Below are 20023 nucleotides of genomic sequence, written 5' to 3'. Positions count from 1 at the left end.
GAAACTTTTTCACATAGAATCGCCAATGTTATCCTATGTGAGGAAATTCACTTAGCAGGTAAGTAGTGTTAATGTTACTTTTTCTTACTCAATGGTGGCTCCTGGATCCAGCACGGGTGCATCTCCTGTAAACAGTTGAAAGAATGCGTTAAAGAATATTTTTAGTTTGTGAAAATAGACACTTAGAAACTTTTCTGGTGAAAACCAGACAATAGATTCCCATGGAAGGAAATACAAGTTACTGGTAAGTACGGTTAGAATTACTTTTCTGGATCAGTACTGGGCTCAAAGAAGCAGCACTAAGGTCACTCTGATAACAGGTGAGTAAATCGGAATTCGTACTTCTGCTGATTTTATAGGAATTTTGTAAAGTTCAAAAACTCCAAACTTAGAAGAATTTCCAAGTGAAACCAGTCAATGTTAACCTATGGAAGGAAATTCAAGTTACTGGTAAGTATGGTTAGAATTACTTTTCAGGATCAGTACTGGGCTCAAAGATGCAGCACTGAGATCTCTCCTGATAACAAGTGAGTACATCGGAATTCGTTGTTCGGCTGATTTTAAATGAATATTTTAAAGTTCCAATACTCTACACTTAGAAGAATTTCCAAGTGAAACCAGTCAATGTTAGCCTATGGAAGGAAATTCAAGTTACTGGCAAGTATTGTTAGAATTGCTTTTCAGGATCAGTACTGGGCTCAAAGATGCAGCACTGATGTCTCTCCTGATAACAGGTGAGTAAATCGGAATTCGTTGTTCGGATGATTTTAGGTGAATATCTTACAGTTCCAAAACTCCAAACACAGAATTTCCAAGTGAAACCACTCAATGTTACCCTATGGAAGGAAATTCACTTAGCAGGTAAGTAGTGTTATTGTTACTTTTTCTTGCTCAGTGGTGGATCCTGGATCCAGAGCTGGTGCATCTCCTGTAAACAGTTGAAAGAATGCGTTAAAGTCATACAGGCGATTTTTAAGGAATATTTTTAGTTAGTAAAAATACACACTTAGAAACTTTCTGGTGAAAACCAGACAATGGATTCCTATGGAAGGACATACAAGTTACTGGTAAGTATGGTTAGAATTACTTTTCAGGGTCAGTGCGGGACTAAAAGAAGCAGCACTGAGGTCACTCCTGATAACAGGTGAGTAAATCGGAATTCGTAGCGCGGCTGATTTTAGAGGAAAATGTGTGCGTTTCAAAAATCAACACTTAGAAACTTTCTGCTGAAAACCACACAATGGATTCCTATGGAAGGAAATACAAGTTACTGTAAGTATGCTTAGAATTCCTTTTCAGGGTCAGTGCTGGGCGGGGCCTGAGGTGACGTGTGCAAACACGCCCTGTGGCGCGTTTTAATTTGTGGGATTAAGTCCCCTTGAATCCTGAGGTCCCCTGGGTGCCAACTAGCCCACCAGGTACCTCTAGTATGCGTCAGGGGGCTGCGTTGCAGAGAGGTGTTCAGAGGCCACACCCCTTTTTACAACAATCTGCAACGCAGCTCCCTGGCGCTTACTAGAGGTACCTGGTGGGCTAGTTGGTACCCAGGGACCCTCAGTATTGACAAGGAATTAATTCCCCAACTTAAACCGCGCCACAGGGCGTGTTTGCACACAAGTAACCTCAGGCCCCGCCCCCTCCCTTCACCACTGTGCAAACGCACCCTGTGGTGCGTTTTAAGTTGGGGGATTAAGTCCCCTTGAATACTGAGGGTCCCTGGGGTGCAACTAGCCCACCAGCTACCTCCCATAAGCGCCACAGAGCTGCGTTGCAGAGAGGTGTGATAAAGGGCGTGGCTTCAGAACACCTCTCTGCAATGGAGATCCCTGGGGCATACTGGAGGTACCTGATGGGCTAGTTGGCCCCCAGGGATCCCCAGTATTCCAGGGGATTTTTTTCCCCCTCTGCAAACGCGAGAGGGGCCGCATTTGCAGAGTGGTGCAATGAGGGGGCGTGGCCTCCGGCCCCGATCCCGTTTTTTCTTTTTTTTAAGTAGGGGGGGCTGTGTAGCTCCCCTTCTTTTTCTAGTTTTTTTTAGCCGTGGGGTCCCAATCCCCCAGGGCCTGCCCCCAATGTATTTTTAATTTATAAAAAAAAAGAAATCGGGAGGGGGCCCCCTCCCAAGGCCATAATTAGCCCTGGGGACCTCATCCCCCGGAGCATGGGCCATTTATTTTTTAATTATTATTTTGGAGGGGGGCTATGGCCAGTTGAGGCCCCGGGAACCCCATCCCCTGGGGCCGTTTATTTTTTTTTAATGTTTTTTTTGGAGGGGGACCGTGTGGCCCCTTTCCTGGGCCCCTAGTAGCCCCGGGGACCCCATTCCCCAGAACTGGCCCACTCCGTTGTGGACCATGGGGGTCCCCAATCCCCCCATGGTCCCACCGGCTCCCCACCTCCTGCGGGAGCCTGTATTGCTTTTCCATATGGGGAGCAGCTAACATGCTGCTCCCCATATGGAAAAGCAAACTGCTCTCCTATTTGGAAGAGAGAGCAAGTTTCCTGCTCTCTCTTCCAAATAGGAAAGCAGTTTGCAATGGAAGGGTGGGAGCCGCGAGGCTCCCGCCCTGCCATTCCAAATGTGAGTGTCCCGGAGTGGGCACCCCGGGACACTGCAGGAGCCAGCCCTGGGGGCTGGCGGTCCCCAGGGTGCTTGAAAGCTCCAGGAGGGGGTCACGTGGACCCCCACCCATCATTTGAGAAGCCCCGGGGGTGGTGGTCCCCAGGACCTGGGGTTCCATAAGGGACCCCCAAATTAAACATTTAGTGCCCCGGGGAGGTGGCGGTCCATGGGGCATGTAGGGGGGCTTAGGCCCTCCCCACACAGGTTTTTTTATTTAAAAAAAGCCCCATGGGTGTGGTTGTCCCCGGGGCTGCGGGGGGCCCAGTGAGCCCTCTGCATACATTAAATTAGAGCCCCGGGGATGGCGGTCCCCGGGGCTGGGGGGCTCAGAGCCTCCCAGCTAAAGTTTTAAAGCCCCGGGGGGTGGCGGTCCCTGGGACTGGGGGGCCTCAGAGTCCCCCCACCCATTTTGTACAGGCCCCAGGGGTGGAAGTCCCCGGGGGGGCCCTGTGAGCCCCCCCAAATGCATTAACTAATAGCCCCGGGGGTGGCAGTCCCCGGGGCAGTGTGGGGGGCATTGGGACCCCCACACTTTCTTTTTTATTAATGCCCCTGGGATTTGCCCCTCCCCTGGGCAAATTACCTTATTTACGCGTGAGACCACTTTTCTCTTTTTTTTTCTATCGCTAGGATGCGCAGATCCTAAGCGCATCCCCCAATTTAAAAAAAAAACTAATGTTGGGCCTGGGGGTCCTATATATACAGATATACATATATATAGATATATAAATTACTTACTGGCGGTCGCCAGTAGGTAGTTATAGTTAGGACCTAGTCACCATAGGAAAATGGCAACATTCTATTCCCAATAACTTTAGCGCCAATTGACGAATCTCCGCGAAATTTTCAAAACTAATTCTTTTTGATATCAGCTCCTATGTTGAAAGTTTGGGGCTGATTCATCAAGGGGGGCCAAGAAAAAAAGGGGGTCACAAAACGTGTTTTCTCCATATTAATTTCCATAGAAAACTTTAGACAAGACTACAGGTCGAACGGGTGAACAGAATTACCCCAAATTCGGCAGGGAGAAGGGCCTTGGCCGAGAAAGCACGCTTTTGTTTATTTTGTGTAAATTCGCTCAGTAGTTTTGGAGAAATATCAAAATTTACAGATATCGATATTTGGGAATTCTGCCATCTGATTGGCTGAGGCGTTATGAGCACGAGCTGCGAGAGGTGCGAGCGGTTGCAACTAGGAAGTGTTGGCAGCCATTTTCTGATTCCGTTGAAGTGAGTAAGGGGAAAAAAGGGAGAAAGAAGTGGGAAAGAGGAGAGTAGGAGCACTGTAAACTCTATGGGGTGTTTAGGGTGTGCTATAGAGTGGGTGCGAAGTGAAGTATTCACCCCTACTGGTGTGAAAGTGGTGGGCTATGGAAATTAAGTGAGGTATTGCCTAGAGTCTGATGCTGCTAAGGTGAGCTGGTGCGGGACTCGGGGATTAAAGTGTGAGCCCAAATTGTGTGTTTTATGCTGTGAAGTCATGTGCCATGGCCGCTGCACTACACTTGTGGAAGTAGTGTCAGAATGTGTTTAGAACTACTAGGACGAACTACTGACCCGTACTGGTCTGAAAGTCCTGGGGTACGAAAAATATCTGCGGTACTGTCTAGAGTCTCATGGTACTAAGCTGAGCTGCTGCCGGACTCAGGGATGAAAGCAGGATTCCAAGCTGTGTGTCATATGCTGTAAAGTCATGTGCTCTGGCCGCTGTGCCACAACTGTACAAGTAGTGTCCGCATGTAGCTATAGCTACTTGGATGTACTTTTGTTTCGAACATTGTAGCTTGTGTATGGTGCTTAGGGGGTGTTACAGAGGGAGTGTGAAGGTAAATTTGCGCGTATCAAATCAATTTGGTAGTTGTGAAGTGCTAACTACTCACTCCTACGGGTCTGATGGCACTGGGGGCGTAAGCTGAGATGCTGATGGATGATGGACTCGGGGTAAAGCCGTTGAACTACTGACCCCTACCGGTCTGAAAGTGCTGGGTACAGAAATTAAGTGAGGTATTGCCTAGAGTGTCATACTGTTAAATTGAGCTGCTGCTGGACTCGGGGATGGAACCGTGAGCCTAAACTGTGTGTGCTATGATGTGAAGTCATGTGCTCTGGGCACTGCGCCACACGTGTTCAACTTGTATGTGGAAAAGTAAATTTTGCCATGTTCTGTGTCCCTACGTGTCATCCATCATATGTTATGTGTGCATGATTAAATATGCATATGCGTTCCCCATGTTCGATTAATGACGCAATTACAGTTGTGTCCACCTCTAGTATGCCAGTTTCCAGTCCTCGTGAATACTACGAATATCAGGCCTATGTAAAGCTACGTTGCCACGTTTCTCAGTGTGCACGTTATTCTATTATAAAATCCCCGTTTCTAGGCCTCAAAAGGGCCTGGACACCAGATTCAGCTCCTGTCTCCTGAAGCTTCGCTGAGGAGCGATACAGCCCCCACCTGTATCCTCGACCCTTCACTTACTTCCTGCCTCGCAGTGCCCGGTCCAGCCTGGCTCAGCCTCTGAGTCTGCCAAGAATATGTTATGATTCCAGTTATCAGTTCAGTCCTCCTTCTCTGCATTCCTAAGCTACTGAACTGCATCAATAGTTTCCGTCATTGTCTAGCCTTCACGTCTCCACGTTAGAGAAATACTGCATTTAATGGTCATTTAATATTCTTCATCACGCACTACATGTAGAATAATGCATGGTCCAGTCTTAGAATCAAGTCAGCCTTTCCTCTCCTGACTTCTAGTTTATATCAACATGTTCTCTAAACATCAGATACTAGATACTGTTTAGGTACATGTTGCCCTGACTCTCCAGACTTCAGTCTCTGCTCCTAGCACAGAGTTCATAGCCCCCAGCTTCTCCTAGTGATACGTCATTGCTAGTTTGCGCGCACCATCAGGTTAGAGGTCCCGGCTCCTTAGGTAGCCCCCTCCATGGTTTCCGCCCTATTCATGACATATTCTGTTACGTTTGCATCACATGTCTATGTATACGCCCAGTTACACCTACTTTCACCCTTATCTTTCGCGACTGCTACGCGTCACGCCTTCTGCTCCACCCACTGCTACGCCTACTGCAATGTAATGCTATGTGTTTGCGTTATGTATATATGCTCATGTATTGTTATTAAAAGTCAGCGCGCTCATCCCAGATCCAGCCCCAGCAGCTGCTGGGCCCTGTCATCCTATTCCTATGCAGGTTGTCCTGTTCCTGTCCTTATGCTGTAATAAAACCTGCGAAACTCCTACTACCTCGAATCTTGACTCTTATTTATTGAGCTATCTGTTATGATATATGTCTAGTCAAAAAGAGAGGTATTATTTATTTATTTACCACATAATGGCGCCCGAATAGGGACTTGCCCTTTCCCCACGCGTCGGTGAAGCCACGCCGACCCCCTGACCCTCTGCAGTCGTGACGGAACTCTTCTGCGCACTGGCAGATATTTCTGCTTCAAGTATCCCTCAGGCCCACGGAGGAGACGGAGGAGGCGGTCCAGCATCCAAACGAGACGGTGGAGGAACGCGGCGAGTCCCGACCAGAGCCCAAGCCAAGAGTCCAAGGTCCGAGGTATCCGGAGGCCCACCCGTAACTGAAGTCCGAAGTCCGTCGTCGTAGCAGTCCAGTCCAGTCCGAGGCTTTCCGTTCTTGCTGCCCGGTGAGTACCATTACTGGGGTAGTATCTAGACAGGGTCAATCTAAATTGACTCTGGTCCGTGGGTTGGTGGTACACAGACTCACAAACGAAGTGTTCACCTAGGTGGATACGGGTCTTGATGCGTCCCTTTATGGGACCGGTATGTTCCGTACTGTTTCAGCAGTGCATCCAGTAACTCTAGTCTGTTCCGTTCTCGAGAAATTCTTGTGTTTCTGTTCTCAGTATTCCAGGTAATATTCTGTCCGAACTGTTATGTTATGATGTTGTTCAATGTATTTCCAATGTCGTGGTATGCCTGAATTGTTCTCCCAATTGTTATTGTTCCTCGTGTATTGTATTGTGTTCCGATTCAAGTTTACAATGTCTCTCTTTTCGAGATTACGTCAGCTAAGAACTAGAAAAGGTTTGTTAGAAGAAGCAGTTCCTGTTCCGCCGAGGGACAGTCCAGGTCATTTTATGTATCAGAAGCGTGGCATAAGCGCCATATTGTATCTAGATTTATGGGTAGAGTATACCAAACAGTTAGAAGAAAAGTATAGATGGCCCGTATCGGGTACGTGGGATGCCGAGTGCATCATGCGAGTAGAAGAAGCATTATGGAAAAAGAAAGCCAGACAGTCACAGAAAGATGCCATCGAGTTATGGCGTAAAGAAGCTCATAAAAGAACTGAAAAAGAAATCAGAAAGTCAGAATTAAGTAGAGAATCCTTAGAACGAGCACAAGAAAAAGAACTAATCGAGATTGGTGAACAAGTCAAAGCCGAACAGTCAGACAGACAGAGGCATGCCCTTAATAGGGGTATGTATCCTCTCTTTGCCGAGGGCTTGCCAAAAGCGACCCCAGAGGCATCCAGTAATTTCCCGCCACCATTAGTTCCGATCAAGCTACGTCACAAACAGACCGCAGCTGATATTTTTATTTCGTCCTATTTGGACGACACAGTCCCAGAATATGCAAATCCTGTTCGCGCCCCGCCAGTCCCTGTAAATCAGGCACTTCCCGCTCCTCCAGACACCGGAGTACCTGTCACGGTACCCCCGGTCCAGCCCGCCATACAAGTCCAGCCTGCATTTCCATTTCCCACTCTGCCAGGACGAAGAGCCTCAGTAGACGACTCCAGTTTAGGGGTCGCAGGGGGAGGTACTCCTCAAACCCCGCCGCCACACAAGCGTTTAACGACAGCCGAATTACATGCACAAGCGTCACAGCGTACGCCTAGACATCAGACTGTAGCAGAAATAAGAAAATCCCTTGCCGAATGCGGCTATGATCCAGTCCCAGGCGAGGACAATATGGTTTTATATTCATTCCGCGTAAGAAAGGTGGCCGAGTATCTAGTCACCTTACCGAATATGAAAGAAGATCTAGACAGAATATATCGTTTCATCCGTACAGGGGATGATCCAGAAAGCATTAGCGAGGCCATGTCTCAAAGGAAAGCCGAGATCCAGCTCATGATATTAAAGTTTCTGATCAATTGTCTAATAAGAGAACACGATTACCCGTCTAAAGATCCGGCCGAAATGAAAATCCTGACAAGGTGGAGTGATAATATAGCCGAGGGTAAGCACAAGACCGTCGGTGCTATGGAGAGTATGTACAAGAAAATCCGTAGAGAAATAATAAAGATACACGAACAACGTAAAGCAGCACAAGTAAGCGAGAAAGAAAGTAACTCTGATACTGAAGAGGTAGAGGACGAGAATCCCGCCAGAATAGCGTATGTAGGAAAATCTAGATTTCCAGATCGCCATTTACGCCTAGAACACAAGTCTATCTTTCATTCTCCAGCACCAGAACAAGGTTCACTAGAACAAGTATTCCAAGCTACCGATCACATTCTGAAATCACGAATCGGTTACAGTGAGTTAAGTACTATGCATGAACAAGAACTAGCCCGATCAGCAGTCCGATGGATTACTGATTCTACCACTTTTCCAGACGAAATAGTGGCACAAATGTTTCTGAAAATGCCCCCAGCCGAGCAGCGACTGGTGGGTATGTATATGATTCAGCACCTCATTACATTGTATGAGGGTCAACATTCTGATCCAGGTCCGTTACATGATGTCCTGAACGAGTTACTCCAGTATAGATGGAAAGGTTTAGGTACCGATTTAATTAGTGTCATTCTAGAACAGCGTCACAAATATAGAACGTTTCTGAACCCGCATTTTGTTCATGTCTCACCTCCAGAAAGTAAACCATTTTACATGGAGAGACAGAATCTGTTACGAGAAGTCCACCCAGTTAAAGGAACGGGTGGCGAAATGCAGCGAGTGTTTGTATACACTCCGATTACAAAGATGGAACTCCTCGAGATGAAGAAATTAATTCCCTGTCATGACAAAGATCCAGCAGGGGTCCATAGAGAACTAAAAGACATGCTCCGTATGGGAGAATACACATACCCAGATATAATTAAAATGTTAAAGGTTCTGCTGCCCGCAGGGGTGTATGAAAAGCTCAAGGAAAAAGAATGGGAGGTGGGAGAGAAAAAGATCGATTGGGCAGTTCTAGAAGCTGAAGATAAGTCACGTGTACCAGGTACCGGTCTTGGAGATAAATGTAAAGAATTACCAGAATTATTGATACAAGTTTTACCCAGATTATTGACAACTAGAAAAGAAGACTGGGATGCAATCTCAGCCTGTAAACAGAAGCAAGACGAAGATATTAGTGATTTTTATTCTAGATTTGAAAAATGTTTCAGCATCAACAGTGGCCTCAAGACAAGTAGTGAGTCATACCCTCACCTTTTTGTTACTAAATTAGTCGAGAATTCAAGCCCACCAATTAAAAATCGAGTTCTGAAAGTCGAAAGTACCTGGCAAGCTAATACCCCGTCCCAGATGTTGCAAATGTTTCAGTATCACCAGAATAGAATCAGAGAAGAGCAAGAACACGAAAGAAAACGTATGAAAGACACGAAAATGAAAGTACTAGTTGCACAATCTGTTCCTCAAGACAGTCAGAAGAGGGGTCCGAATCAAGCCAGTCATCCTGCAGCTCCCGTTAAAGGGAATTGCAATTATTGTAAACAGCCAGGTCATTTTATAAATGAGTGTGCAGTTCTGAAACACAACATAGCTACTGGTAAGACTAAAGAAAGACCACGTCCGCCTAGACAAGAACAAGTCCCACAGATTCCTCAGCCACAGAATGCACAACAGACAGTTACCGCACCGCAGCCTATTGCTGCAACACAGCATGTTACATCGCAGATGTACCAGTATGCACAGTCTGAGTATCCAGAGTACCAGCAGTATTCATGAAACAGCCTAGAGAGGGAGGTAGGCTTGCCTCTCATCGAGATACCTGTAGATCAAGAAGGTCCCTATGTTCACAGTCAAGTATTAGGGAAAGACAGAAAGTTTTTGATCGATACAGGGGCAAGTAGGACCACAATTAGTCATGCCGAAGTTCCAGGGGCTCCGCTCTCAGGCTCAAGAAATGTTTCCCTTGGATTTTCAGGAAAACCTATCGTAAATGAGATTTCAAAGCCAGTTACTCTAGAAGTAGGTCCATTGTCCCGCACTACTGATCTGTTACTTACTAAGTCATGTCCAGAAAATCTATTAGGTATTAAAACACTGAAAGAGTTAGGTGCAGTTATATGCTGTTCCCCAGAGGGAATACGATTGTTCCTACGTGACTTTAAGGGTCACTATGTATTACGTGATTTTGATTCAAGACTGTCTAATGTTCCACAGCATTTATGGGCGCAAGGTCCAACTGATGTAGGTTACATGCAAATCACACCCTATCGTGTGACTCTCAAACCAGGTGTAGTGTTACCACGAATCAGACAGTACAGATTGCCACCTGAGGCTGTAGCAGCCTTATCCAAAATTATTGACGAGCTCATGGCTCAAGGAGTGGTTGTAGAAACTGACTCCAACGTATGTAATTCTCCGATCATTCCAGTCATGAAACGTACTGATCCAAATGCTCCCCCAGTATATCGATTAGTGATTGACCTACGAGAGCTTAATAAATGTATTATTCCGCAGTACCCAGTTGTCCCAGATATCTCTTCCCTATTAACGGCCATTGATTCCGAAGCCACGTTCTTCACTGTCATAGACCTCAAGAACGCATTGTTCAGTGTTCCTATTCATCCAGACAGCCAGTTCCTTTTCGGATTTTGTTTAAATGGAAGGAGCTATATGTTTACACGAGCTCCTCAAGGTTTCACAGAAAGTCCTAGTATTTACAGTCAAGCACTCAAGAGACAACTAGACAACATTCACATGCCAACTGACACTGCCCTGCTCCAGTATGTCGATGATCTACTGATCACAGCCCGTTCTGAACGTGCTTGCGAGCGAGCATCACTTACAGTCTTGTATTTCCTAGCCGAGATGGGGCACAAGGTGTCCCCTTCGAAGCTTCAATTCTGTGTCCAGCAAGTGGTCTACTTAGGACACTTACTGTCCAAGAGGGGTAGGCAGTTGACACCAGACCGTATCCAGTTAATAGCGAGTCTTCCCCAGCCCAAGACCCAGAAGGAGGTACGTGCTTTTATCGGCCTCACTTCTTACTGCAGACAATGGATTCCCCAGTATGCATTTCTAGCCAAACCACTGATACAGTTAACGACACAGGAGGCAGCCGTATCGACTGTCCTCCCTTGGACATCTGAACATACACTTAGTTTCAATGAGTTAAAGAAAGCTTTATGCCAAGCTCCAGTTCTAGCGACACCGAACTACAGTAAGCCTTTTACACTTTTCGTCACTGAACGTGAAGGTACAGCATTATCTGTTCTCACACAAGATCAAGCAGGACAATACAAGCCCTGTGCTTATTTTTCGAGCACATTAGATCCTGTAGCCCAGGCTCTGCCTGCGTGCCTCAAGTCAGTTGCAGCCACAGCACTAGCTATCAGACAAAGTGATTCCATAGTCTTAGGACATTCCCTGACAGTACAAGTTCCACATTCTGTGGAAGTTCTTTTAAACCGAACACAAACTCAGCACTTGACAATTGCACGTTTAACAGGTTATGAATTGACACTGTTCCAGCCTCACATAGAAATCAGACGCTGCAACGTTTTAAATCCTGCTACACTGTTACCATCAGTTAATTCAAATTCTGCCACACATGACTGTGTGGAAGTAGTTAACATTACGACAAAGCCAAGACAAGATCTGACAGATACTCCGTTACCAGACCCCGACCTGACACTTTATGTGGATGGTTCATGTATGAGAACAAGTACCGGAGAACTAGTCGCCGCGTATGCAGTGACTACTGACACCGAAGTTATTGAGACACACCGTATTGATACCCTGTCCGCTCAAGCAGCAGAGCTAGTTGCTCTGACACAAGCCTGTATACACGCCAAGAACTTGAAAGTTAATGTTTACACAGATTCACGCTACGCATTCGGAGTTGTACACGACTTCGGAGTGCTCTGGCAGGAGAGAGGTTTCATGACTTCTCATGGAACCAAGATTCAGCATGGTCTCCTTATTCAAGCTCTGTTAGATGCCATACACTTACCGACATCTATTGCTATCATGAAGTGCAAAGCACATACGAAAGTTACTGACATTATTTCCCAAGGTAATGATCTAGCAGATCGCACAGCCAAGCTTACAGCACAGACTCTAGACATTCCAGTTAATCAGACACATACTCCAGATCCGACCACATGTATGACAGTTAAGGACCCTACACAAGATGTCATAGACATACAGTTACACGCTACTCCCGAAGAAATCAAGAAATGGTCCGAACAAGGAGGGGTCCAGACAGATCAAGGATGGTTAACGAAGGGTAGAGCCACATGGTTTCTCCCCGACTCTATGGTTCAAGTCATTATTAATACCGCACATAGTCCAGCACATTTAGGAGAAAAAGCTATGTTAGACAGTATCCAGAACATTTGGTTTAACAAGCATTTACGAGCTGCTGCCAAGCAGAAAGTCCGTACCTGTATGATATGTTGTCAGTTTAATCCAGGTAAAAGTGTCCCGGTGGAACAAGGTGGATTCCAGCCCCCTGACCACCCTTTTGAAGTCCTCCAGATGGATTATATTCAGATGGAGCGATGTCGAGGTTTCAAGTATGTCCTTGTAGTTGTATGCGCTTTGTCCAGGTGGACAGAAGCATATCCAGTCCCAGATTACACAGCCGCGACCACTGCCAAGCAGTTGGTTCGTGAGTTCTTCCCCCGTTATGGACTCCCTAGAGTCGTATATTCTGACAACGGCCAGCCATTCTCATCTGAACTCATGAAGCATGTTTCCCTGTTATTAGGGTACCAGTGGAAGTTTCATTGTGTACGCCATCCTGAAGCAGCCGGTCTCGTAGAGAGACATAACCAGACTCTAAAAATTCGTATCGCAAAAATATGTAAAGAGAAAGGTGTGGACTGGCTAGTAGCTCTGCCAGTCGCTTTGTTTTATATGCGCATGGTCGCACATTCCAGATCAGGTCTGTCCCCGTATGAGGTCGTATTCGGCCGCCCCCCTAATATGTGGGGTACTCCTAGACCCCGAAGTATTACCGATGTTTCAAGTAATATGCTGACAGATTACCTAGCTTCCTTGATGTCTGCCCTCAACTCATGTCGTTCACAGGTTGCCGCCGCATTTCCAGACAATACCGAGGTGGCACCGCACGAAATCGTTCCAGGATCCATGGTGATGGTCCGCAACTTTGACAGATCAAGTCCGCTGGAGCCTCGTTGGAAAGAGCCCCGACAGGTCCTCCTCACCACCCGTACAGCCGTGAAGTTGGAAGGACGCAAAGGCTGGGTGCACCTTTCTCATATTAAACTTTTTAATGGACTGAAACCCGTCTTAAAAAACATTTCCCAGGATTTGAAGGATTGCCAAAGCATTGTTCTCAAGGACTGTCCCGCAAAAGACATTGCTACAACCCCTCCCCTGATAGAGAAAACTCCACAACAGGAGTACAAGCTAAAACTCCGGTCTAGTAAAATAAGTCAGTCAGTTTGATTGTCTAAGTCCTCCCCTAGGTGAAACGGTTAGACTGTTTCTGACATGTATAAAATAGACCCCCATAGTGAGAGAGTTAGTCAAAACTCAATCCGATGTATCGTTTTTCTAAGTTTCATATTATTTCTCAGCATTATGATTTCCTGCACTAGTTATGCATTTTATCTGTGTTTCTCAGTTTCACATGTAAATAAGTCTTCTAATGTTACAGCAGAGCACACGTTTAGTGATCTGCCCCCTCATGAACTCTCTTACCGCCTCGCCATGCGAAATAACTCATTTATCCGCATGTTACATTACTCACACCAGTCCAGCAATGCCACTAATTGTTGGGTGTGTGGTCGACTCCCCCCTTTCCAGATACCGAAGGGAGTCCTGCCACTTTTTCCTTATCCATTCTCACATAATGGTTCGTGTGGAGCATGGTCCACGTTAACGTCATCCTCAACAGATATGTCTTTTCTTAACAGTACATGTTTTCCAGACAAGCAAGGTCTCCCCCACAGAACAGGGTTAGATCTAGAAAATGAAGTGTATAATTTAGGTAATTATTCGTCGAATTTCATGGTCCTGAATGTTCAGTCTCATACTACTCCAGACTTACCTGCTATTTCAGTACTACCAGTCAAAGGCGAATTATGTGTCCGAAATTATGGTTCCGTACATGTAGGACATAGTGATTGTACTACTATTGTCAAGTATAGTGACAGTGGGAAGTCTATCTTCAAAGCTTCACGTCATTCTTATTTTATTTGTGGTCAAACCGCATATGTTCGTCTGCCCCTCGATTGGGAGGGAACCTGTTACATTGCCTTCCTACTGCCACCAGTTTTTCTAGCCCCACCTGATTATCATAGGAATACACATCTAGTACACATTAGACATAAAAGGGAGTCCCCAATTGTCGATTATACTGAAACTGCTCTAGAACAGTATACAGATTTCAACAGAGGTTTCTTCTTCTTTATAGGACCTATCCAGAATAGTAAACTGATCCGTAGGTTAACCAGAACCCTCGAAGCTGTAGTAAATGAGACTGCCTCTGCTCTAGGTAACTTAACCGAAGAGCAATCTGCTATGAGATTTGTCGTTTTACAGAATCGTCTCGTCCTTGACGTCATACTGGCCGATAGGGGCGGGGCCTGTAGAGTCATCGGATCTAGTTGCTGCATTTTCATTCCAAATAACGCGCCGTCTGTTTATTCAGCTATAACCAGACTCCATAAAATTGCCCATCTGTTACATCAAGACCCAGGCACCTGGACATGGTCCGGTTGGTTCTGGAATATAATTTCCGCCTGGGGATGGAAAATATTGTCCTTTCTAGGTATTGCAGTAGCGATCATATTCAGCTGCTGCCTCTGTATACAATGTGGCCCTGCGATTTGCGGCATTTGTGCTACCTCTTGTATTCCTAGTCCCAAGCCCCGTTCTACATCCCGTTCCAGGATAATTCGAGACGAGCAAATGATACTGTATGAAATGATAGACGGTATCATGAAAATTGATGTTTCCTGATGGAAACGTAGTGACAAGGAGGGAATGTGGAAAAGTACATTTTGCCATGTTCTGTGTCCCTACGTGTCATCCATCATATGTTATGTGTGCATGATTAAATATGCATATGCGTTCCCCATGTTCGATTAATGACGCAATTACAGTTGTGTCCACCTCTAGTATGCCAGTTTCCAGTCCTCGTGAATACTACGAATATCAGGCCTATGTAAAGCTACGTTGCCACGTTTCTCAGTGTGCACGTTATTCTATTATAAAATCCCCGTTTCTAGGCCTCAAAAGGGCCTGGACACCAGATTCAGCTCCTGTCTCCTGAAGCTTCGCTGAGGAGCGATACAGCCCCCACCTGTATCCTCGACCCTTCACTTACTTCCTGCCTCGCAGTGCCCGGTCCAGCCTGGCTCAGCCTCTGAGTCTGCCAAGAATATGTTATGATTCCAGTTATCAGTTCAGTCCTCCTTCTCTGCATTCCTAAGCTACTGAACTGCATCAATAGTTTCCGTCATTGTCTAGCCTTCACGTCTCCACGTTAGAGAAATACTGCATTTAATGGTCATTTAATATTCTTCATCACGCACTACATGTAGAATAATGCATGGTCCAGTCTTAGAATCAAGTCAGCCTTTCCTCTCCTGACTTCTAGTTTATATCAACATGTTCTCTAAACATCAGATACTAGATACTGTTTAGGTACATGTCGCCCTGACTCTCCAGACTTCAGTCTCTGCTCCTAGCACAGAGTTCATAGCCCCCAGCTTCTCCTAGTGATACGTCATTGCTAGTTTGCGCGCACCATCAGGTTAGAGGTCCCGGCTCCTTAGGTAGCCCCCTCCATGGTTTCCGCCCTATTCATGACATATTCTGTTACGTTTGCATCACATGTCTATGTATACGCCCAGTTACACCTACTTTCGCCCTTATCTTTCGCGACTGCTACGCGTCACGCCTTCTGCTCCACCCACTGCTACGCCTACTGCAATGTAATGCTATGTGTTTGCGTTATGTATATATGCTCATGTATTGTTATTAAAAGTCAGCGCGCTCATCCCAGATCCAGCCCCAGCAGCTGCTGGGCCCTGTCATCCTATTCCTATGCAGGTTGTCCTGTTCCTGTCCTTATGCTGTAATAAAACCTGCGAAACTCCTACTACCTCGAATCTTGACTCTTATTTAATGAGCTATCTGTTATGATATATGTCTAGTCAAAAAGAGAGGTATTATTTATTTATTTACCACATGTATATGGTGCTTAGGTGGTGTTGTATAGGGAGTGCGAAGGTAAATCAATACGGTATTTGCAGAGTGCAAACTACTGACCCTTATGGGTGAGTAGAGCCGGGGATCAAAGTGAGAGGTCTGTGCTGCAAAGTGAGATGGTCTGGCCGCTGCGCCACAGCTGTGTGGAGAATACATTTTGGCGAGGGTCCGGGAGTTACTGTTATCTGGCCCCAAAATAGCAGGCCTAAGTTGTAAGTTATAATGTGGCTCTAAAAAGAGCCCTTGTGTTCATTAGTTGGCGCTACATATAAGTGTGAATGCAAAGCTTCAAGTTATTCAGGAAAACTCGGTTTCCCTGATCTGTCAAGTGTACTCCATCAATTCTGTAGCTATCCCCCATATCAAAACGTATGTTGTTGTTGTAGATGGAGCCCATTTTGTGATCTCTGAGGTATGAAGACACATCTTTGTTGACTTTCTTCCGAGATTTTTCAATCTGAGGACAAAATAGTTTGGATCATTTCCACTTCTGTCTTTGTGGCATATATTGGAATATACAAAGACAGTTTGAGGCAAAACTAACGGATGTATGACGTTACAACTCATACTTTTACAACGCATACCATTACAACGAAATGTTTACAACGCAAAAACTATTACAACGCATGTATTTACAACGCATGTATTTACAACGCAGGTACCTTTACAACGCATACCATTACAACGTAAGTATTGGTAAGTATATATTAATTTTTTTAATTTAAAATAATTAAAAATAATCTAATTTAATTTAATTTAATGTAATGTTATTTAATTTAATTTCATTTCATTTAATTGATTTAATTTAAATTTAATTTTATTTTATTTTTACCCTGTACCCCTGTACCCCAAAAACCCAAAACTGACCCTGAACCCTAGAAATACCCCTGTACCCCAAAAACCCAAAACTGACCCTGAACCCTAAAAATACCCCTTTACCCAGAAATCCAAAACTGACCCTGAACCCTGAAAATACCCCTTTACCCAAAAACCCAAAACTGACCCTGAACCCTAAAAATACCCCTTAACCCAAAAACCCAAAACTTACCCTGAACCCTAAAAATATCCCTTTACCCAAAAAACCCAAAACTGACCCTGAACCCTAAAAATACCCATTTACCCAAAAACCCAAAACTGACCCTGAACCCTAAAAATACCCCTTTTCCCAAAAACTGAAAACTGACCCTGAACCCTAAAAATACCAAACACCCAAAACTGACCCTGAACCCTAAAAATACCCCTTTACCCAAAAACTGAAAACTGACCCTGAACCCTAAAAATACCCTTTTACCCAAAAACTGAAAACTGACCCTGAACCCTAAAAATACCCCTTTACCCAAAAACCCAAAACTGACCCTGAACCCTAAAAATACCCCTTTACCCAAAAACTGAAAACTGACCCTGAACCCTAAAAATACCCTTTTACCCAAAAACTGAAAACTGACCCTGAACCCTAAAAATACCCCTTTACCCAAAAACTGAAAACTGACCCTGAACCCTAAAAATACCCCTTTACCCAAAAACTGAAAACTGACCTTGAACCCTAAAAATACCCTTTTACCCAAAAACTGAAAACTGACCCTGAACCCTAAAAATACCCCTTTACCCAAAAACTGAAAACTGACCCTGAACCCTAAAAATACCCCTTTACCCAAAAACTGAAAACTCACCCTGAACCCTAAAAATACCCTTTTACCCAAAAACTGAAAACTGACCCTGAACCCTAAAAATACCCCTTAAAAAAAACCAAACATATAAAATTTAAATTATAATTATATACTTACCAATACTTACGTTGTAATGGTATGCGTTGTAAAGGTACCTGCGTTGTAAAAAAATGCGTTGTAAATACATGCGTTGTAATGGTTTTTGCGTTGTAAAAATTTAGTTGTAATGGTAGTGCGTTGTAAAAGTTGCGTTGTAAAGGTTGTTTCCCAAACTAACATCAATTGTCCAAAGGTGTCCTTCATAAGCATTTCCAAACCTACCCCAGTAAATGTGCCTAGGTCATTACCACCACAGTGCACAATCATGAGGTCAGGGTGTCACTTCAATCCTCTCTGTCCAAACCATTTAATGTCCTCATTTTGTAAACCTAGATCTAAGTCAATACATCTCTGTTCTGCTTACCTCTTGCACCAGAAAACATAGCTATGTCCTAGCATTTTGAAGGTATGGCTGGAAGGTATGGAAAGATGTCTGTAGCTCATGCAGTTCATTCGTAGAATAAGAGATATGTTTAAAGATGGGAACTAGTTTCTTTTCGCATACAAAACGGTACCTGATTGGGAGAAGAAAAGCATTGTTTTTTAACAGTAGGGTGCACATTCATTTTGTGGAAAAGCATCTTTGAGATTGGCTAAGAAAAAGCAGTTTGAACCTGGGGCACATATTATAGGATAACATTTGATCAACTCAACCACACCTGCTACTTGCATTTGGAATGCAGTGTTCAAAATTAAAACAATCGTGAACTTTTAACCTGCACGTGCCGTTAAATGTTCAAGAAAATGTTGCAAAAAATATCGTTAGGTTTAAAACAAATTATGAACTTTTAACCTTCACGTGTTGTAGAATGTTTTAGAAAGTGTGTTGATAGAATACGTTGCATTTCTGACTTCTATGTGTACTTGAATATTAATAAAATTGTTTATATGGAAGATTAGAAAGACAGTAATAGAGAGAAGTTTTGAAAGCTAAAAGAATCAAGTAACTATTCTAATTTGTTCTTTGGTACCCACTGGTGGTCGCCAGTAGGTAGTTATAGAGTTAGGACCGAGTTTAAATAGGAAGAGCATTTATTGTTTTACTTATAACTTTGGCGTCATTTGATGAATCTTCATGAAAGTTGAAAACTAATTCCTTCTACATATCAGCTCCTATGTTGAAAGTTTGGAGGTGATTCATCAAGGGGGGGCCTAGATAAAAGTGGGAGTCCTTAAACGTGTTTTCTCAATGTTAATTACAAGAGGAAAGTTTAGACAAGGCTACAGGTCGAAAGGGGAACGGAATTACCCTAGATTTGGCAGGGAGAAGGGTCTTGGTGTAGAAAGCACGCTTTTGTTTATTTGGTGTAAATACGTTCAGTAGTTTTTGAGAAATATCAACATTTACAAATAACGATATTTGGGAATTCTGCCATCTGATTGGCTGAGGCGTTACGAGCAGGAGCTTGCTGCTTATTGGCTGTGATGGTGTTGCAACTAGGATGTGGTGGCTGCCATTTTGTGATTCCGTTGAAGCGAGTACGGGGAAAAAAGGGTGAAAAAAGTAGGAAAGGAGGGTAGGAGCACTGTAAGCTTTGTGGGGGAGTGCAAAGCAAAGTAGTCACTGTTACCGGTCTGAAAGTGCAGTGTTGCTCAGACTGACATGGTGCTGATATGATATGGTGCTACCCTCGGGTATGAAACAGAGAGTCTAAACTGTGAGCTCATTGCTGTAAAGTGATGTGGTCTGGTGTTTGTAGCATACGTGTGCAAGTAGTGTTAGTAGGCGTTTATACCATACAGGGAGTGGGAAGCGAACTACTGACTGCTACTGTGTGTTGATAGCATACCGGAAGTGGGAAGCGAAGTAGTTATGCCTACCGGTGTGAAGACTTGGGGATGAAACCAAGGTGATTGCTGTAAAATGATGGGCTCTGGGCGCTGTAGTATACATGTGCAGGTAGTGTTAGTAGGTGTTTATACCATACAGGGAGTGGGAAGCAAACTACTGACCGGTACCGTGTGTTTATACAATACCGGAAGTGGGAAGCGTAGTACTCATACCTACCGGTGTGAAGACTCGGGGATCAAACAGAGCTGATTGCTGTAAAGTGAAGGGCTCTGAGCGCTGTAGGATACTAGCCTCTGTAGTATAAGTGTGTAAGTAGTATTAGTATGCGTTTATAGTATATAGTGAGTGGGAAGTGAACTACTCACCCCTAATTGTGTGAAGACTCGGGGATTAAACTGTGAGCCTAAATTGTGAGCTCATTGCAGTAAAGTG

This window comes from Lissotriton helveticus, chromosome 2_1 (genome assembly GCF_964261635.1).
Source record: "Lissotriton helveticus chromosome 2_1, aLisHel1.1, whole genome shotgun sequence".
NCBI classification, from domain to species: domain Eukaryota; kingdom Metazoa; phylum Chordata; class Amphibia; order Caudata; family Salamandridae; genus Lissotriton; species Lissotriton helveticus.
Note: the sequence above shows the minus strand (reverse complement) of the source record.